Source organism: Nicotiana tabacum, chromosome 22, assembly GCF_000715075.1.
Source record: "Nicotiana tabacum cultivar K326 chromosome 22, ASM71507v2, whole genome shotgun sequence".
NCBI classification, from domain to species: Eukaryota; Viridiplantae; Streptophyta; class Magnoliopsida; order Solanales; family Solanaceae; genus Nicotiana; species Nicotiana tabacum.
In genome coordinates, this window is record NC_134101.1 from 178,874,441 (window position 1) to 178,892,608 (window position 18,168).

The 18,168-nt window shown below is 37.0% G+C and overlaps 1 long non-coding RNA gene across 1 annotated transcript; it reads left to right on the plus strand.

The window, feature by feature from the left end:
* Positions 1–416: 416 nt before the first annotated feature.
* LOC142176686 (uncharacterized) lies at positions 417–1,693 on the plus strand. The gene is made up of 2 exons (XR_012705415.1): positions 417–713; positions 1,416–1,693. It is a non-coding gene; the product is annotated as an uncharacterized LOC142176686 (long non-coding RNA).
* The last annotated feature ends 16,475 nt before the right edge of the window (positions 1,694–18,168 follow it).

Sequence of the window (18,168 nt, forward strand, 5' to 3'; positions counted from 1 at the left end):
CGTCGAAGTTTGATATTTTGGGATAAAATACGGCCCGAGCTAAAATACCCGGTATTTATGGACTAGTACCATACAAGGTACCACATGGCCATGATAGTAAGGTGTATAAAGTGTATTAAAAGTGAGTAGTATTTTAAGTAAATTGAGATAATTCTTAATTATGTGGATAATCGGGTAATTATTGATTTGAGTAGGAAATTACCTAATTAATTAGTGGATAAAGATTTAAAATACCTCACCCCTATGTGGCAGCAAGCCACTTTCTAATCAAATGACTCTTAATCATTTGAGATTAGGTGGCACCATAATAGGTTAGTTACAATACACTTTAATTATCAGCCATCTAATATGTTACTTACAAGATACTTCAAAGCTAAGACTTTCAAACCCAACACTTAAGACTTTCAGACGTGAATCTTTGCACCTTAGCCAATGTGATTTCTTCTTAATTTCTTATAAATTCCTATAAAAAGTACTACAACCAGATGTGATTTCTTCACTTCTAATGTTACAACGTGATTTCTTCTTAATTTCCTACAAATTCCTACAAAAAGCACTACAACCATATGTGATTTCTTCACTTCTAACGTTACAACGTGATATTTTCAACCAATAAGATTTCTTAGCACAGTAGCAACGTTGGGATTTTGTGATTCTAAGGGAGTATGGTTCAACCTTTTCCAGAATATCATATGGATTTTTACCTACTCCAGGTATGTTAAGGCTATCCCGTCTTTCTTTTGGCATGATCCATACGGTACAAATGGAACGATCAAAATACGCAACTTTCATAAATGACTCTATTCAAAGAATTACTTAGGGTGTCTATATTCTTGATTCCCCGTGTAAATTATTATTATATCTTCTGTTCATGGGTCTAAGAAAAAAAATATGTATTTGATAAAGTTTATCCGAAAGGCATATTGATTTTTATGGCATTCTGAGAAAATCTTATTAACGTATTTCTTATGCATTTCATGCATTTATATATGTACATTAGCCCATGACCAGATGACGTTATATACGTGTATATATGTAAATTATATTTATATGGGATATGGGAAAAGGTTACGGCGTTATATACGCACCACCACCTGATCAGCTGGTATACGTTATGGCGTTATATACGCACTACCACCTGATCAGCTGGTATACGATGATGATTTTGCCCACAGTGGCTGGTATGATATAATGGAATGCCTTCAGAGGCTGATGATGTTATGAAACATGTACCTATGCACGACATCACATTCATACGCACATGCATGATACTATTATTATTTCATGATTTAAAAAGTTATCTAGACTTACATGTGGAGTTATTTACTCTATATTTCCTTCATGTTTGTTATGCATTTATTTATGTTCCTTACATACTTAGTACATTATTCGTACTGACGTCCCTTTTTGCCTAGGTACGCTGCATTTCATGCGCGCAGGTCTCGATAGACAAGTTAAGAGTCCTCCAAGTAGGCGATTAGCTTAGCGGAAAATGTTGGTGCACTCTATTTGCTCCGGAGTTACTTGTTTGGTCAGTATAATTTAGATGTGTATTATTTGTAATGGGGGGCTCTGTCCCGACCTTTATGACAATTATGTGTCCTTAGAGGCTTGTAGACAGATATCATGTACGTAAAAGATTATATGGCCTTGTCGTCCTATGTTCAATATATGAGTGGTTATTCTGGCGTTATAGGCCGGTACGTCATACTTATAAGTTTGGATTACATGTTGGATCGTCCATTATCGAGTATTTTTCCATTTTTTATTGTACTTATCATATGACAGCTGCTTTGGATCATTTACTTATGATAGTATGATATGAAAGATATGTTACGTAGGTACTCGATTGAGTAAGGTATCGGGTGCTTGTTGCGGCCCATCGGTTTGGGTCGTGACAAACTTGTAGAGAATATAGTTCTCTATATAGTTTGGTGGACCCTTAGTTACTATCAATAACCAAATAGACCCTTCAAACATAATCAAAACGCAAAGCTAAGCATATGAATGCACGATGGGCTTCAAATCGCTCATCCAAAATAAATTTTGACTAGGTAATTTTCATATAATTTACCAGTCTTACCTATCTGACAATACAATTTTTTTTGCTAAGAAAGCTTTTATATTCGAAACATAACTAGTGCATTACAAGGTTTGGAATTGAACGTAGAGTTATAGTTCCTATTACATCATTAGCTAACAGCGGTAAAGCAAAAGAAGGTGGATTATCGAAAAGGAGAACATCAGTAGTTTGGAAATTTTGGATTGTTTTCCCATGTTTGGCTAGTGCATCTGCCACAATATTGCCTTCCCTAAATGTGTGTTGTAGATGAATCACCTGGAGATCCTGGAGCATCGACCTGCATTCAAAAATGATATGTGAGTGTTTTAGTGGGGTGGTAGTTAGGATGTGAAGGAGTACCTGAGAGTCCGTTTCAACTTGTAAGCGTCGTAAATTGCGATGATGTGCTAGTTGTAGCCCATGGTATAAGGCAAGAAGTTCAGCTTAAAGAATATCCGTGTGGTTAGTGGTTTGGTGAAATCATACACCCAAGCACAAGAGGCATTACGAAAAACTCCAGCACCCCCCCCCCCCCCGCGGTTATGCTTATCAAAAGTAACTTATAGAGGTCTTGGGGTGGAGGTTGCCATTTTATTGGAATAAAAGTATTTACCTTTTGTTTTGGATTCACTAAAATAGTTAGGTAATAGTATTGGGCTGCCTGATTGTATACATTAAGGGCATTAACGTTTGCAGTTGAGTTATTGCAGATATTATTATTACGATTGGCCCAAATATTCTAAAAAGTAATGGGAACTAGAATATATGAGGGGATTGTATTAGTAGGAGTGGTGGTGGGAAGGCAAATTTGTTTGATCCAATTAAGAGTGATTTGTGGTGGCAGAGGGAAATTTAGATAGTTCCATATGTCGTATACTATGGTACAGTTGAAGAATATCTTTAGGCGCTTGTCGGTATACTGGACAGGTGGGATCATTGGTAAGATTTCGATTAAATAGAAATGTATGGGTTGGTAATTTGTGTTGTAGCATGAGCCATAAGAAATGTTTAATTTTATTGGTTGTATGTATTTTCCATATCCAAGTTATAGGGTTTGTTGGATGTTCCTTAGGTGGATTAGGAGTTATGAAGGCATAAACAGTGGAAGTGGAGAAATCACCGGTGGATGAGGGGTGCCAAAAGTATTGGTCAGTATATGTGGTTGTTGGGTTCAGTGAGATATGATGAATGAGTGAGAGTAGATGGCATAGTAGTTCAAAGGATAATGTTTGGAGATTCCACAAGCCATTTTGAATAATTGAGCTTAGTGGAAGGTTGTCCTCATTGTGATTGAGGGGACCATGTATGAGATGGCTTAAAGTTTGGCGCGTAGGTAACTAATACTCAGACCATAGTTGAATTTGGGTACCGATGGCGATATGCCAGCCTAGTCCATGTTTGAAGTAAGGATAATCTCTAACCATGCTTTTTCAAATGTAGGAAGCAGAGTTGATTTTAGGGTGAGGGAAATGAGGGTGAGGTTGATTGAGATAATATTGGTATTTATAAGGTAGACTAGTTGCCCAAGGAGTGTTAGCATTTTGGTAATAATGCCAAAGGAGTGCCATGATTAAAGAGAGGTTTTTGGGATACATTTTTTGGATTCCTAACCCCCCATAAGTTTTAGGTGTAGTAATTTTGTCCCAGTTTATAAGGTGAATCTTTCATTTAGCAGGAGAAGAGCCCCAGAGAAAGTTTCTTTGAATACGTTATAAATTATTTATTGTCTTAATGGGGATAATATTTATTTACATGGCATACGTAGGGATAGTATTTAGAACAGATTTGATGAGGGTGGTTTTGTGTCATGACCCTAAACCTGAACCCGGTCGTGATGGAACCACCCATGAAGACAAGGCCAGCCAATTAAACCTAATTCATTGTCGTGCCCCCTTTTTCTAAAAGCGAAATCTGGTTCATGACATTTGGGAGGACAACTCGTTCCCTCTTGGGAATTGGGTTTTTTGAAGAGTCGCCACCTAATGATTAAAGTGCATTAGGACACTAAAGAAGAGTTCGAGTTGGAGAACCAGAGTTCGGGTAAGGTCTAGAAATTATCTCGAGGGGAAGGTGTTAGGCACCCCTCAAGATCCACTAGTGTGGTTCCCGGCCATGCTACAATTGTGACTTTGAATAACAAATAAGCAAATAGAAGTCTCAAGTAGAAGGGGGTTTTCACATAATATTGCAAGCAAGTTGAGAGTTTGACGAAAGTAAAGAAAGCAGAAATTTTAAAGAAATAGTTTGAGAATAAAATAAACAAATAAAGGAAAAGGTATCCTAGGTTTACAAATAATATGGATCACATCAATACAATACCCGGTAATCACTCCTCAGAAGAGGGGTTACACGTGGTATTAGTGCACCGATCATCATATCCATATCTACCCTTTCCCGCCCTGTTAAAGTATTAAGCACGGAATAGTATCGTTACTTATTGCATGCTAGTACCCGTCCCAATCCTTTCACTCCCGGAGGTATTTGGGACTACTAGTCCTAAAGGGAAGGGAGATTTGGCTTTTCAGAGTTTTAAAAGGATAAAATTATAGGGCGACAATCAAAACATATAAGGCAGGTATGGGAGAACACATAATAGTTAAAAGGGCTCAAACGGGCCTCCTCATTTAAAGAAACAAATTGTTTAGCATGACTTACAAATACTGGTTATGGTCTGAATTAAATTTAAAGCATTAGGGAAGGCTGATTTATCACATATTTCTCAGATGAGAAGTCCAAATTAGGCCTCCACTGGTTGTAATTATCAAAGACTGATGCAGTTAATTAATTACCTAATAGCTTGCCTAGGTGAAACTTATAGGCATGATATCTAACGATGCCTACTCTAATTTTAATGAAGGCTTACTGATTATATATAAAAAAAAAAGATCTGCAGATATTAACTACATTACTACTGATTTTAGACTTGCAAACGATTCAGATTCGGTTAATTACTCCTATAGGCATGCTTTCTAAGCGTCGTTGGTTTAAAACAATTATGAAAGTGCAGGAGTCCTATAGACATGGTATCTAGGATGTATTTTGTTATTTTTAACCTATAACTGTTTGCCTAATGATGGAGGTATGCACGGAAGTGCAGAAAACCTATAATCATGATTGCTATATGCAGAAGTGCAGAAAATACCTACAGACAGGATTTCTATGTGATATGCAGAAGTGTAGAAACTAATAGGCAGGATTTCTATATGATATGCAGAAGTGCAGAAACTTATAGGCAGGATTTCTTTATGATATGCAGAAATGCAGAAACTATAGGCAGGATTTCTATATGAAATGCATAAGTGCAGAACTTGTAGATAGTAACACCTATGAGCATGCTGTCTACCCTTTGCATACATAAATGACCCTGTCCTTTTTTACTTAGAACCCCATAAAATATTACAGACCAGAATGAATCAAGAAAAGTAAAATTACATCAGAAATTTAAGCTATAACCAAGGAGCCTAATTCAGACTTAAGGTCTAACAATATGAGATGAACCAACTTCCAGGATCCGATTTCCAAAGCCTTTCCCTCATTTGGGATGTGTCAAAGTTACCTAAGAGCCTCAAGTGGACTCCGGACAGTGCTTACACCCCAAATATATTACAGACTTAAGCAAGTGCAGTGTGGAAGAGCCAACCCTCAAATGTCCAAGTTCAGAGGGAACTCAAGGTCCCAAAGCAAAGCTCATAGGAGGGGGGCAGAACTTAGAATCTAAGAGAGAGTGCAAGTGCATAGAGGGGATTTAGGGGAAGCCATGGCAGGCTGGTGGTCATGCTCAGCAATTGGGAATGTTGGCACACCCCTAACCAGTCTGTTAGCCAAATCTTAAGAGTTATGATCCATTGTGGAACAGGTTATGACCTGAGCAGCAATTTGAATACTGCCAGGACATGTGCCTTAACTCAAACACATAGAAGGGAATAGGGGTGTAGGAAATTCATAACAAATAGCAGATGCAAAGAAAAAAAACAGTTTACATAGTTAACATTAATCACTGAACATGAACAGCAAATTAAACAAGCTTGCAGAAACTGTAAATAAACACATAGGAGAGTGAGGCATAAAAGTTAAATTAGAACATACTAGTTTCAGGGAAAACAAACAAGTAAAAGCAGTCTTGAGAAAACCAAGTTGCAAGCAAACAGTTCCAAAAGATCTCAAAAAGAGTAGAATGTTGTAAGAGTATTGAACTCAAAGTAGTATTGTAAGTATGTAAGTAAGTCGAAAGTATTGAACTAAAGGCTTGAGGTATTCAACTCGACGCAGTAGTGTAAAAGTATTGAATTGGAAGTGTGTTAAAAGTGCAGAAGGGTAGTCCCTTCTATAGTGCAGAGAAACAAGTAAGAAAGGTAAGAAAATAACTTGCAATCAATCACATAGGATTTCCCTTCAGTTAAGGGATTTGATTTTAAACGGGTAGAAGACATTTTAGGAAAGAAATTTTGATTAAAACCTTTTCAAAGTAGCACAAAAGGGGTAAATACATAGAAGTTTATTTAAGGAAAAGCTTAGTGGTACACGGCTTGGGAAAATAAGGAAAGGGAATCAATCAAACAGCCAGGGAAATCAAAGTTACAGGTTTAATCTCGAATGAACCAAGTCAGGAAAGGTAAAGGAGGTTCAATTAGAGAGAATCAGTAACAATCAGTCAGAACTCATTAAAAGGAATTCGAAATCAATCAATTAGTCGGTAAAGACCTTTTGAAATAAGAGTTCCCATATATAAAGCACACAAACATGTGAATCAAGAAGTTATATAGAAGAGAGTTTACTCAAAGAGAGGTTCAAAATCATGAGCAAGAAAGGGTACAAGTCCAGTTTGCAGACTCACACTAAGTCTGAGAGTTCAGGGTCCCAAAGCAGAACCCTAACTCGCACAAATTCAAAATTGCCAAGAAACCCCCAAATCCTAGGGTTTCATAGATATGAGAAAGCAAGTCATTGAAACAGGCTCAGAAGCCTCTTTCAACAAACAGACGTGATACAAAGAAAGAAAGCTAATTTGAGGTCATAGAGAACATATTTGAGAAATGCGGAACTTAAACAAGTTCAGAAAAGAAGAGGTGATACATACTTAAATTAAAACAGAGGAAACATGTTCAGCAAGAATGCAAATAGAGTCTAATAGAGCAAACAAAAATAAAAATAAAAAACTCAACAGTAAGCACATATAGTAGAAGAGTAAGGGAAACATAACAAGGATTAACAGGAGTAACAGGTATAGTAGAAAAAGAAGAGTAGGAGAACAGTACATGCGTAGTAAAAGAAGCCATACGAGCATAGCACAGACAAACACACATAAAGAAAGAATCAGAAAGATCTTTTTGAAAACCTTTTCAGAAACGATTTTTGAAAAAAAACTTTGAGGTAAACACTTTAGAAGCCCAGTAGAACATGAACATACCATAGATCTAAGAAAATAAACAGAGAAGAGCCTCGAACAACTTAGGGTTTCGGAGAAACCCCAGAAACAAGAAAGGCTTGGAAGAAAAATCAGATCCTGAGTCGAAGAGGTGAGAAATCAGGCTCCTTAGGCCTGAATGTGCCGGAGCATGGCCGGAGAAGCTATAGAAATGAAGATCTGAGAAGATCTGGAAGAACCATCGAAGTCAGCCTTCAAAACCTCGAACACCCAAGGTATAATGATGGAGAGGGGTGAGTACAGACCGTCCATGGCCTGAGAAGCCATGGATTCCGATGAAAACATTGTGAAATAAGGTAGGAGGAGGCTAGGGTTTCGAAGAGCTGATGAGAGGATTTGAGAGTGTTTGGGATTCAAAGGCGACAGGTCAGGTGAGAATGAGGGAGATTAGGGTAGGTCATTTGGTTTAATTATGGAAGGGTGAGCTACGGCCATTGATCTTGTGTAATCAACGTCCCAGATTTAGGAGGGTAGGTGGGAACCGGGTAAGAGTCATTTGGATCGGGTTGTGGGTTTGGTCAAATTAAAAATTGGGCCGGTCCAAATGGGTTAAGATTGGGTCAAATAATGGTTAAAATTGAAAGGTAAAAAGGCTGTATTTGAAATGGAATGAGGCTAGATGTTAAATAGCTAGTTTTCCCTTTTATTTTATAAAAATAGTAAAAAATAATTTTAAAAGCAAATTAAAAGTACTGAAACAATTAATAGTATATAAATATTGATTTAAAAATACTGGACCCAATTTTACAATTATAAAATGCTATTAATCTTAAAGTAGGCTATAATTGCAATTATATGCAATTTAGTCTTTTAAATACCAAATAAATTTGTAAAAATATACAAAAATCACCTTAACTATATTTTAGTATAAATATGGGAATAAAATAAATTATTCACCAAAATTGATAATCTTGGGAATAATTATTGGATTTTGTACTGCTAAAAATAGACAATAAATTGATTTTAAAATCTTTAAAATTAGGAAAAAATACCAAAACTCTTGGGCATGCTTATATATGTATGTATATGCTATTTTGAAAGTATTTTGTATATAAAAATATATAGAAAAAAATTGGGTATCAACATTCACTTTTTAAACAGTTAATCCAGTAATAAACAACCTAAGCTTGAGTAAATAAACCAAAGCCTAAGCAAAAGATAGTATAATATGCGGAATACAGCCCAAACACTGCCCCATACTGGGGTGTCACAAGTCACGAGCATCTAACAACATGGAATACTCCAAACCAACTACAGAGTTTAATACAAAATCTAAAGACATGAAGAGGTAAGATAGGGAGGAGCTCCGGGCTGCGAACGCCAACAGCTACCTAAAGACTCCTCGGATCCGCCTGAGCCGGAATGATCAGCACTCGTGAGCAGGACCATATATGCCTGAATCTGCACACAGGGTGCAGGGAGTAAAGTGAGTACTCCAACTCAGTGAGTAATAATCATAAATAAATACTGAAAATAGGAAATCACATAAGGCACAAAAGCATGCTATAATGAAGCAGTAAAAGCCTTTTTAACACAGTAAACCACCGAAGGATAGGTAAAAATACTTTAACTCAAATTTAACTTCCTAAAAAGCCTTTTTCAATAATTAAGCAGGTAATTGACAGTCAATTATGAAAAATAAACACATAAAGGTTCGCCCCTCGGGCACAATATTAACAAATTCGCCCCTCGGGCAACATCTTAGAACAGTACCAGCACCTCGGGCTATCACATAAAACAATACCAGCCTCTCGGGCTCAATCTCACATCACAATGGGTACCCATGCTCACTGGGGTGTGCAGATTCCTGGAGGGGCCCCTTACAGTCCAAAAGCAATATCAAGAGACCTCGTGGCATCATCACTAGGCCCTCGACCCCATATCAACCTAGCCACCTCGTGGCATACATATTTCAGGCCCTCAACCTAATAATCAGTATCAAATGTTTCCTCACAACATAGGCCCTCGGCCTTACTCAGTCAAAAATCCTCACAAGCCACTCAGGCAGTAGTAAAACATGTTTCTCAACCCAAAATATCATTTAAAAGATCATGTAAGTGTTAAAACAAAGTAAACATGGCTGAGTATGAAAAACAGTGAAATATAACATGACTGAGCTCAAGTAAAAAGTCAAAATAGTGAGGTAATACCAGAAAAAATCCTCGAAGGGTTCAAATAGTTGGTGCAAGGTCTAAATATGGTATTCAGCCCAAATCATGATGATAGCAAATAGATTTCAGTCAAATACACGGTAAAATAGTCATTCGGGATGGACCAAGTCATGATCCCCAACAGTGCATGACCCCATGCACAACCATCCAGCCCATCGCGAACACGAAGGCTAAAATCATCTGCCTACTCAACTAACCCTTCGCGAACGCGAGGACCTACTCGCGAACGCGAAGGTCAAATTCTCTGCAACACTTCAGCAGTTTCTCTGCAATTCTAAACTTTATGAAATGGTCTGATTGACCCCCTGATACTCACCCGAGGCCCCTGGGACCTCAACCAAAGGCACCAATATATCCTAAAACCTTATTCAAACTTGTATCAATCTTCAAAATACCTCAAACAACATCAAATCAACCAAAATATATCGGATTCAAGCCTAAGTTTCAAAAATCTTTCGAATTCCACTTTTGATCAAAAACCCAACCAAACCACGTCCGAATGACCTAAACTTTTGCACACACATCCCAAATGACAAAACGGAACTACTACAACTCTTGGAATTATATTTTGACCCCTATATCAAAATCTCGCCTACCAACCGGAAATAGCCAAAATATCAACTTCGCCAATTCAAACCTAAATATACTCCGAACCTCCAAAACTCATTCTGATCGTGCTTCTAAGTCCCAAATCACCTCCCGAAGCTATCCAAACCATCGAAACTCACATCTAATCCCTCTAACACATAAGTCAACATCTAGTTGACTTTTCTAACTTAAGCTTCCTCAAAAGAGACTGAGTGTCTCAAACCTTATCAAAATCATTCCGAATTCAATCCAACCAACCTGATACCACATAAAACAGATACATAAAGTATAAAGAAGCAAAAATGGGGAAAACAGAGCGGTAACTCATGAGACGACTGGTTGGGTCGTCACATTCTGCCAGCAAATGTAAGGAAGTTTCGTTTCCGTCCTGCTAGTTTCCTAGTTAACTAATCGATTAGATATTGATAATCAGTGGAAGTTGGTGTTATGTTGGTTATAGGTAGGCCTAGATATTTTCCAAAGTTAGTGGTGGGTTGGATATTTAGTAGTATGGAAATTTTATTTTGAGTGTTGGTAGGAACATTATTAGAAAAAATAATTTTTGATTTTGCAAAGTTAATACATTGTCCTGAATGAATGTGCTATTGGTTGAAGATGTTATTGATTGTGTGTACATTTTTTTCAGTAGATTTGGCAAATAATACTAGGTCGTCTGCAAGGAGTAGATGTGAAAGGGGTGATGATTTTTGTGATAGTTTAATAGGTGATCATTGTAAGCAATCAACATCATGGTCAATTAGACGGGAGAGTGATTTTATGCAAATGATAAAAAGATAGGGGCTTAATGGGTCTCACTGTCTGATGCCCCATGTTGGTTGAAAGAAATTGGTAGGTTTGCCATTAACTAGTATGGATATAGTAGAGGTTGAGACACATGACATGATTAGTTTGATTAAATGCGGTGGGAAATTTAGTTGATGTAGTGAAGAGCAAATAAATGACCATTTTAATCGATCAAAAGATTTTTCAAGGTCTATTTTTATTATCATGATTCCAATTTTTCCTTTTTGTTTTTTGAAGGAGTGTACTGGTTCCTGAACTATGATAGCATTATCAATGGCACGTCTCCCTGGTACAAAACTACTGTGTGCAGGACTAATAATAGTAGGTAGATATAGTCTAATACGGTTAATAATAATTTTAGTAATTGTCTTGTAAATTGTATTACATAGTCCTATAGGACGATATTGAGTAATAGTTTCAGGATGAAGAACCTTGGGGATCAAGGTTAGAAAAGTTTGGTTAAGGTCAGCTGGGATAGTAGCGGAAGAGAAAACATCAGTAAAAATATTGGTTACAGCTATTTTTGTATCTTCCCAAAAATTTTGGAAGAAAAAAGGATGTAGGCCATCTAGCCCAGGCGCCTTGAATGGTTGGAAAGAAGATATTGATTTATAGATTTCATTAGGGGTAAGAGTTTTAGTTAGATGCCGGTGTATATCATTGGGTAATACATTATAATGATAATGAGGAGAGGAATATGGAGTTGATATGAGTTGAGTAATGTATAATAGTTGAAAATGGTCGATAATTGTATTGTGTATGATATTAAGATCAAAAGTCCAATTTCCTACTCTATCAAGTAGCCCAAGGATACAGTTGCATCTATGTCTTTGGATAGTTGTAAGGTGGAAAAATTTGGTATCTGCGTCTCTTCATTTAGCCATTGAACCCTAGATTTTAGTTTCCAAAAATCTTCTTCAGAATTTAGAATGATATTTAATTCTGTTATTAAACGATTTTCGAGGTTGTAATGGAATGACTTTTTTTGGTTAGGGTTCATTCGTTGGATGCCTCCGATTCTATAGAGTAGTATTTTCTTTTTTTAGAAGATATTTCCAAAAGTGTTGAGGTTCCATTCTTTAATGTGATTAGTAAAGTTTTTAAGAGAATTGAAATACAAGTGACAAGAGTGCCAATGAGACGATATTATGTGCTTAAAATCTGGGTGGCTAAGCCACATTTTTTCAAACTTAAAATTAGAGGTTGGTTTGGAAAAAGGTTTTTGTAAGTAATGTATTAATGGACAGTGGTCGGAGTGAATACGTGGTAGGTGTAACACAGAAGCATCTTCGCATAAATTGATCCAAGGTTCATTGGCAAAAACAATGTCCAATCTTTCCAGAATTAGCTTTGTTTTTTGGTTTATATTAGATAGATGGGCATTAGGCGTTATTTTAGGTTTGCTGGTCCAGGTAAAACGAGACCCAGTAAAACTAAGGTCTACTATATTAATAGAGTTAAGACAAGTATTAAAAGTAGTCATAGTATTTGGTCCAATAGGGTTGCCTCTAAATTTATCTGACGTTGAACACAATTCATTAAAATCCCCACATAAGAGCCAAGCTATATTTTAATGTGATCATTAAATTCTATAAGGTTTTGCCATAAAAAATTTCGATTGACATATTAATTACTAGCATAAATAACTCATAAGTACCATCTGGGAGAAAAGTGACTAACCTGAACAAATGCATGGATTTCTTGACTTGTAACGGCCACTAGATCCATAGTGAGCTCATGTGCTCGCCAGAGAATAACTATTCCTCCTGAGTATCCATGCACATCAACTTGTATAAGATCAGTAAAATCAAATTGTTGAAGTAGTTGTATGATCTTGCATCGTCGTCTCTGTGAGGCACAATATATATGGGTGTTGCGCCCCCCTTTTTCTCGCGAAATCGGGCTTCGACATTTTGGAGGACAACTTATTTCCTTTTGGGAATTGGGTTTGAATTGAAGAGTCGCCACCTAATGATTAAAGTGCATTAGGACAATAAGAAGGGTTTGATTTAGAAAACCAGAGATTTGGGTAAGGGCTTGAAATTATCCCGAGAGGAAAGTGTTAGGCACCCCTCAGGATCCACTACTGCGGTTCCCGACCAAGCTATTGTTGTGACTTAAGTACAAATGATATGTAGGCAAGTAAAGCTTTCAAATAAGAGGGGATTTTCACGTAATGGTTACAAAAGTAAGAAAAAGGAACTAAAAGAGTTGATTTTCTTAAAATAAATGGTAAAAAAAAGATTTAAAAGAAACAAAGAAAACAAAGGGAAGGGGGTCCCTAGGTTTATTAATAGTATGGATCACCCCACACAACATCCGGTAATCACTCCTCAGTGAGGGGCTACACGTGATGTTATCGCGTGGTTATCATATCCATATCTACCCTTCCCATCCCGTTAAGGTATTAAAGCGTAGATCGGTCTCATTTACTTATTGCATGCTATTACCCGCCCCAATCTTATCAGCCCCGGAGGTACTTGGGACTACTATTCCTAAAAGGGAGGAGAAGTTGGGCTTATTTGTGGTTTCAAAGGTAAAAATACTAAGGCGACAAGCTGGTTTCAAAGGTAAAAATACTAAGGCGACAAACAAAACATATATATAGCAAGTATGGGGAAGCACATAAACTAATACGGCTCAAATAGACCTCCTTAAATCAAAGAAAAGCATATAGTTTAGCATGTCTTACACGTACTGATTAGGGTCTGATTAAACTTAAAAGTTGGGGCAAACTGATTTATTGCATATTTCAGATAAGAAGCCCGAATCAGGCCTGCCTGCTGGTTATAGCTAATAAAAACCTGGTTCAGTTCATAAACTGTCATATGGCTTGCCTAAGTGTTAGACGAAAACCTACAGGTATGATATCTACTGATTTCAGAAAAGATAAAGTATACTGATTTTAGAAAAGGTTGTCAGTTATTCAGGAAAGACGAGTTTTGACAAAAGATCATAAATTCTGCAGACGTTAGACAATGATTTTAGATTTGTAGGCGAGTGAGACGTTTCAGACTTGGTTATTAATTCCTATAGGCTTGCTTTCTAGGCGTTGTTGACTTTAAACACTTTTACAGACATAGCAAGAGTGCAGAAATTCTATAGGCATGACATCTAAATGTTGTACTTCGTTTAAGCCTATGAACATGATATCTAAATGCAGTTAGTTATTTAAGCCCTACAAACAGGTTTGCCTAGTGACAGATGCATATGCAGGATTCGGATTTCCAGTTAACTATGAGCATGGTATCTATATGAGAGATGCAGAAATTTAACTATAGGCAGGATATCCATATGAATGCAGAATTTCAGAAACCTATAGGCAGGATATCTATATGGGTGCAGAATTCCTTATAGGCATAGTATCTACATATGAAAGTGCAGAATTCCTATAGGCAGGATATCTATGTGATATGCAGAAATCAGAAATTCCTATAGACAGGATATGTATGTGATATGCAGAAATCAGAAATTCCCTATGAGCAGGATATCTACCCCTTTTTCATACATAGTTATCCCCCCCCCTTTTCACTAGCCATCCCCACTAGTTTATTACAAAGTTATTACAGTTCAGAAAAAATAAAGTAAAGAAAATACATCAGAAGTTGAAAATTATAACCAAGGAGAGCCAATTCAGACTTCCTGTCTGAAGTATGAAGTAAACCAACTCCAAAGATCATGCTTCAAAGCCTTTCTCCCACTTGGGTGTGTCAGAGTTCCCTAAGAGTCTCATATGAACTCCGGGCAGTGCTCACACCCAAATGTATCACCACATTAAGCCAAAGTGCAGTATGGAAGGTCCAGCCCTCAGGTGTCCAAGTTCAGAGGGAACTCAAGGTCCCAAGGCAAGGCTCACAAAAGGGGGGAAGAACTTAGGACCTAAGAAGGAGTGTAAGTGCAGAATTCTGAAAGGGGGAAAGGGAAAGGGAAACAGCACACATAGGGATATAGGGAATGGGGAGTTGCAAGAGGTAAAAGCTGGCTAGTGGGCATAACCCAACAATGGGAGATGTTGGCACACCCATAAGCCTACTGGAACACATTGTTTAGAGGTTAGGATCCCCTAAGGGATCAAGTTCAATCCATAGACAATAACTTATATATTACCATGTTTTAAACTATAACTCAAAGCACATAAAGGGAAATAGAGAATAGGGATTCATAGCAGAAACAAGCAAATGGGAATCAACATGCTAGTTTAAGTATTTAACTCTGCAGAAGTAGTAAAGTAGACATAGATGCAGAAATATGTAAGTAAACACATTGTGGGGATGCTGAAATTTGAAATTAGGACAACTAGTTTCAAGGAAACAAGTAGAGAAAAATGCAGTAGTCTGGTAAAAACCTCAGTGCAGACAAGAAGAGAGAATTCTATTATGTGAGTAAGAGTACAGAAGAGATTGTGAATTGTGAAGTCTGGAATGTGTGTTTGTGAAAAGGGTCATGCCTTTTATAGTATAGAAAGCAGGCAGAAATAAGGTAAGAAAATAGTTTGAAAACTGATTGTCAATCAATTACACAAGGCTTCCCTTAATTAAGGGATTCAGATTCAAAACGAGTAAAACCATTTAAGGAAAGGAATTGAATAAACACTTTGTGTAAAGCATGCAATTGAGGGAAAATACATAAAGGTTATTTAAGGACAAGGTTTTGACAGTACACGGTTTGTGCAAATAAGGTAAGGGAGTCAATTAACAGCCAGTAAATCACAAGGTCTGAGATTTGGTATGAATGAACCAAGTCAAAAAAGATGAAGAAGGGTTTTACTTAAGTTGAGTAATAGAGGAAATTAGCAAACAATGGAAAGGGAATCAATTAGACCTATATTCAGAGGGAAGTAGGAACTAATCACAAATTCAAAAGCTACTTTAAAGGGAAGTCTAACATATATAAGGATCATGAGAACATGTTAAGCATGAAGGAAGACTGTCGTGTAAATCAGTAGAAAAAATCCAGTGTATAAGAGTTTAGCAAAAAGTCAGAGTCATATGAAAGCAATGAATGAGTCTGAAAGAGTTAGGGGTTTTGAAATAAATCCTAAGTTCAAACAAATCACATAATCAAGCTTGGAGGAACCCCCAAATTCTAGGGTTTCCACGTTGAATCAAGTACAGATATGAGAAGGCAAGTAGTTGAAACAGGCTCAGAGGTTTCAGAGTTGAAACCTCTTGCATGCTTCTTCCATTAACAGAAACTCATGAGAAAAACATGATAGTAAAGTAACATGCGGAACACAATAGAAGCACTCAAAAGAAAAACATTGATAGTAAAAGAAACATGCTTAAGAGATTTTTCGGAAGAAACTTAAACATGGCTTAATAGAAGGAAAATAAGGAAACTTAAGAACTTAGCAGGAAAATACAGTAGGAGAAACATGCTGGAACATAGTAGAAGAAAAAAATATAAGAACACAGTAGAAAAGCATATGAAAGCATAGTATGGAAAAAATGGTAGAAGAACATACAAGCATGGAGTATATAAAAGTCAGCAAAAGAACATACAAGAACGGAGTGTAAAAACTCAGTAAAAGAACATACAAGAACGGGGTGTAAAAACTCAGTAGAAGAACATACAAGGTAGAAGGAAAACATAGAACAAAGTAGAGGCAAATACACACAAAAGAAAGGGAAAAGAAAGTCAGAGAAACACTTAAGCATTTTCAGAAAATCCTAGATTGGAAACGAAGCGGTTTTGAAAGTAATTTTTGAAAGAAAAGTTAGGGAAAATGTTTGAAAACTCAAGGAGAGCACAGATGCACAACGGATCTAAGGAAATCGGAGAAAACCTCGAAGGGTTAGGGTTTCAAAAGGACCCTAGAAGTGAGATAGGCTTTGATAGGTCACCGATCTGAGTCGGAGCGGTCGGAATCAGGCTCAAACCACCATGGTACGCCGGAGTAAAGCTGGAGATGGCCGTGGAACCTTGAATCGACAGAGGTCTGGGTTCAAACCTTTGAGGTCAGGCCTCGAATCTTCAGGTATCAGGCGCCTGGGAGCAAGAGAAGGTGAGTATAAGACTCTCATAGCCTGGGAAGCCATGGATTCCAGTGGGTTTCAAGGTGGAGGTAGTGGTAAGAGGCGGTTAGGGTTTGGGAATGTTCGAGAGAGTTTGAGAGTTCAGAGGTGGCTAGTTAGGTGAAATGTTTTAGGGTTAAGGGGTGTTGGTGGATTAAAAAAGGAAATGAGGGATTGTGGTCGTTGATCAAAATGATCAACGACCTGGATCAAAAGGGGAGCTGGACGGGTTGAAATAAACGGGCCAGGGGTTGGGTAATTTAGAAATAGGGCCGGGTAATTTGAAATTGCAATTGGGTTCAATTGAGGGGTTGATTTGGGCTACAATTGAAATGAAATAAGGCTTGTATTTAAATAGCCACTTTTCAATTATTTATTTTATAAAAATATTAAAATAATTTTTGGAAATAAATTAAAGGTACTAAAATGATTAATAATACGTAATTAAAAAATTAAAAATACTGGAGTCAATTTTATAATTATGAAAATAATTAAATCTTAAAATAGGCTAAAATTGCAATTATATGCAATTTAATTTTAAAAATGCTAAACAAATTTGTAAAATATGCAAAAATTATGCCAGCTATATTTTAATATAAATATAAGAATCCAATAAGTGAATCACCCAAAAATAATAATTTTGGGGATAATTATTGGGTTTTTCTTGATAAAATAGGGCAGTAAATAGATTTAAAAAATCAATAAAAATTAAGAGAAAAATAGTAAACCTTGGGCCATATTTATATATATGTATATACCTGCTATTTTGAAAGTATTTTGCATATAAAAATATATAAAAAAAAATTGGGTATCAACAGCTGCCCCTCTTTACCCCGGAAGGATGAAAGAGTTATCGGATAAAGATATGATGGCCAATTTTGACCAAACGGAATGGTTTAAAGAATTTGACCGAGCTCTAGCTCCTGATATGCCTACATATCCCTGGTCTTACAAGAATCAGGTCATATGTAGTCCAGGATCTGTCGGAGGAATATGCCGATGGAGATTTTTCAAGAACGGACGCAATGTTTAGGTTGGGCTGGATGGTTAAGGCCTAATGGGGTTGCTCCTACTAAGACGGTCGTTGCTCGCTGGTTCACCTGC